This window comes from Curcuma longa, unplaced genomic scaffold, assembly GCF_044706935.1.
Source record: "Curcuma longa cultivar G26 ecotype Majalengka, Jawa Barat unplaced genomic scaffold, ITB_CL_G26_1.1 contig_23388, whole genome shotgun sequence".
NCBI lineage: Eukaryota > Viridiplantae > Streptophyta > Magnoliopsida > Zingiberales > Zingiberaceae > Curcuma > Curcuma longa.
This window is the reverse complement of record NW_027432149.1, coordinates 6,879-9,926: the sequence shown is the minus strand read 5'-3', so window position 1 is coordinate 9,926 and position 3,048 is coordinate 6,879. Positions and strand designations below refer to the sequence as shown.

The window sequence follows — 3,048 nt, the reverse complement described above, 5'->3', positions numbered from 1 at the left end:
GTCAAGAACAATCATTAGAGGAAAAGAAAAGCTATAAATCAAAAGGAACAAATAGATCAATGATAAAGTTGGATAACATGTGGCTGCTGGCATTCCAGATCAAGAAATATACTTTTTAGTAATATTAAGAAAGCTTAATTAATTAGAACAATGGATTTCACTAGTTTTGATAGATTGTATGCAATTCTAATTGCAGCTTCACATCCAGAGGTAAACAAGATGGATGACAAGAAAACTATAGTTCTATTTTTTTTCTTTTATTAATTGTAAAATCTTCCTTTTCTTCTATCCCAACATCTTTGCAGGCTTCAACTCTATTGCTGATTTTGTTGCCACTGTTCACTTATTGTTTTATCTTTGCTGTTGAAGGTTTTCTTTCATCAGAAATTGTATGTTTATTCAATTAAGTTTGTTTAAAGAACAGATAATGGTTATTTCTTTGATTCTTGATTTGAGTTCAGCTAGTCTTCGAAAACTTGATGAGCAACCCGAATGGCTGAAGGGTGGCAAACTCCGTGATTATCAGCTTGAGGGATTAAATTTTCTGGTTAATAGGTTAGGTTTCCAGGACCTCAGTTGATCAATTTCAATCAATGTTTTTAAGAGCATGCCTATTGATGGGCATCTTGCAACAGTTGGAGAAATGATACAAATGTCATTTTAGCTGATGAAATGGGCCTTGGAAAAACTGTTCAGTCAGTTTCTATGCTAGGATTTCTATATGTATGTTGCCTACTAATTTTCCATTGCTTTATGGAGATAAACCCTCTTTGCTTTTTAGGTACTAATAATTGTTGAAAGTGCAGAATGCTCAGGATATCCGTGGGCCTTTTCTTGTTGTTGTTCCTCTCTCAACATTATCGAACTGGGCACGGAGTTCAGAAAATGGCTTCCGGAAATGAATGTTGTCGTGTATGTTGGAAACCGTGCAAGCAGAGAGGTAAATATTCTTCTTTCTCGAACACAGACACAGGCAAGTCTAGGAAAACCACTTCTATCTTGAACCAGAGAACAAACCAGAACAGAAAAGAAGAATTAATGCATGCAAGAAAATTTAATTTCAATGGCTTGAAAATGCTAACGTAGTTACCAGTAAAATTGATTTCTTATTAGCCCAAACATCTGTACTATGATGACCTACATAAATAGGCATGTCTCCAATAATTTTAATTCCTAATGTTTGTGCATGCTGACGAACCCTTTGCTATTGTCTTTGAAACAAGAACTGCTGGGCGATAAATATATTTATCTGCATTATCAGGAACATAGGAAGAATACTTTAAAGAAAAGTATATGAAGATGAAAAAACTGAACTTTGGCTAATTTTGTAAAAGGTTGTTACAAAATCTTTGTGTTCTTGATACACATCCTCCAAAGCTGCGAGATGACGATTTTTCAACGGTTCAGGCCATTCATTTCAGGAAAATGCATTAACACTGTTATCAATTGCTGCGAATAGAGCTGCATCTTCAAGCCAACCCGAATAGAATGACATGAAAGATGTCTGGGGTTGGTTAGAATGATGGAATTCAATCTATAAGCAAGAGAGACAATGGTGCTGATAGATATACCAGAAATTCCAGGATCCCTTTGAAAATCATAGAATTGACGTTTAAGAATGCCTTGACTTAGGAGAAGTCTTTCAGCTGCCTGATAAAAAAATGCATTAATCCAAAATAGTTAACTATGGCTTTTACCCATCCATAGTGGTTGCGCAAATATGAAAAATAAGACATCAGTAAATTCTAGGTGTTACTACAAATAACTTTCTATATTAATCAGTAACTTAACAAAGGTTCACCGAAACTAACCAAATCATGGTTTCAATCCCCAGCTAACTCAAGAAGTGTCGAACCTATCAGGTGCCAATGCTGGCGGGTATGCCAAGTAGGCAGAAGAAAAGAAGGGGGAAAGAGCAGAAGGTGATAACATCGTCTGGGACTTCGCTGAAGCATTGCTTAAATGTTTCACCATGAACAAACTAGTAGTTTTAATCTGGTTTTGTTTTACTTGTTAGTAGATTTGTTTTGTTTTATTTTGTGTATTTTTATTTGTTGGTAGATTGTTGAAAAAAAAAGTTTCTGTTCATAAAAAAAAATCTGTTGAAAAAAAAGAAATAAAAAAGAATCTGTTGAAAAAAAAAAGAGAAATCGGAAAAAAAAAGAATCTGTTGAAAAAAAAAGAGTTTCATTGTAAAAGTTTAAAAAAAAAGAGAAGGGGAGCTTTGATTTGTGAATGGAAAACAGGGATTTAACAGAGAGAAACAGAGACCGATTCAAATTGAGCTAGGGTTAGGAATTTCGGTTCCTGATTCACACAGAGGGTAGCTGACAACCGGAATTTGACTTTGTGCCGGTGGAGATGGATCTCGCCGGGGTGGTTATCTGGAGAGACGGTAGGAGCAGACGAAGCTTGGAATCCTCGCCCGCCTGCTACAATCGCCGCGGATCAGAAACCATGAATGAAAACCCTTACCTGCCCTTTCCGGTGACTGCAGAGAACGAAGCTATCCGAGGTGCTCAGCTACAACGGCAGACCAAGCCCGGTGTGGAGTCCCAGCTACAATCGCAGACCAGGTCCGGTTACCTATCGGAGCTTCTGTGGACGCGAAGGAGAGGGCTGTCGCCGGTCGTCCACAGCTAGCGGCGGCGGAGAACGACGACAGGGAATGGCGGAGGGTCGGCGACGAAGCAACCTTCGATTAACGGCGCCGCTCGGCTTGGATCAGGAACTAGAAGGAAGAAGAAGAGGCGGAGTGGAATGGAGGAGGAACGGAGGCGGAGCTCGGAGACGGCGGCGAAGAATCGCGTGAGAGAAGAATCGTGAAACCCTAGCGCCGAGCCCCATCTTCCGATCGAACCGGCTTGCTTTTAAACATGAACTTGAACCGCCGGTTTGGTTTCAATTAAACCGGACCAAATCAAATTTTAACCGAACCAAATCTGAATTGATCCCGATTCAAACCTAAATTGAACTTAGCTGAACCTTTTTTACCAAATTGATAATTTTGCACCGAATTAAGCTAAATTAACTCTGATTTGAATCAGA

General features: G+C 38.9%; 2 long non-coding RNA genes across 3 annotated transcripts; one reads left to right on the top strand and one right to left on the bottom strand.

Moving 5' to 3' along the window:
* Positions 1-76: 76 nt before the first annotated feature.
* On the top strand, positions 77-870 carry LOC141818113 (uncharacterized). The gene is made up of 3 exons (XR_012600909.1): positions 77-555; positions 636-723; positions 807-870. It is a non-coding gene; the product is annotated as an uncharacterized LOC141818113 (long non-coding RNA).
* Positions 871-1,300: 430 nt separating this feature from the next.
* LOC141818111 (uncharacterized) lies at positions 1,301-2,079 on the bottom strand. 2 transcript variants are annotated; one of them, XR_012600907.1, is made up of 2 exons: positions 1,572-2,079; positions 1,301-1,504 (listed from the first exon to the last, which is right to left on the bottom strand). It is a non-coding gene; the product is annotated as an uncharacterized LOC141818111 (long non-coding RNA). The 2 variants fall into 2 exon arrangements; XR_012600908.1 differs by having other exon boundaries at positions 1,301-1,467.
* Positions 2,080-3,048: the final 969 nt, after the last annotated feature.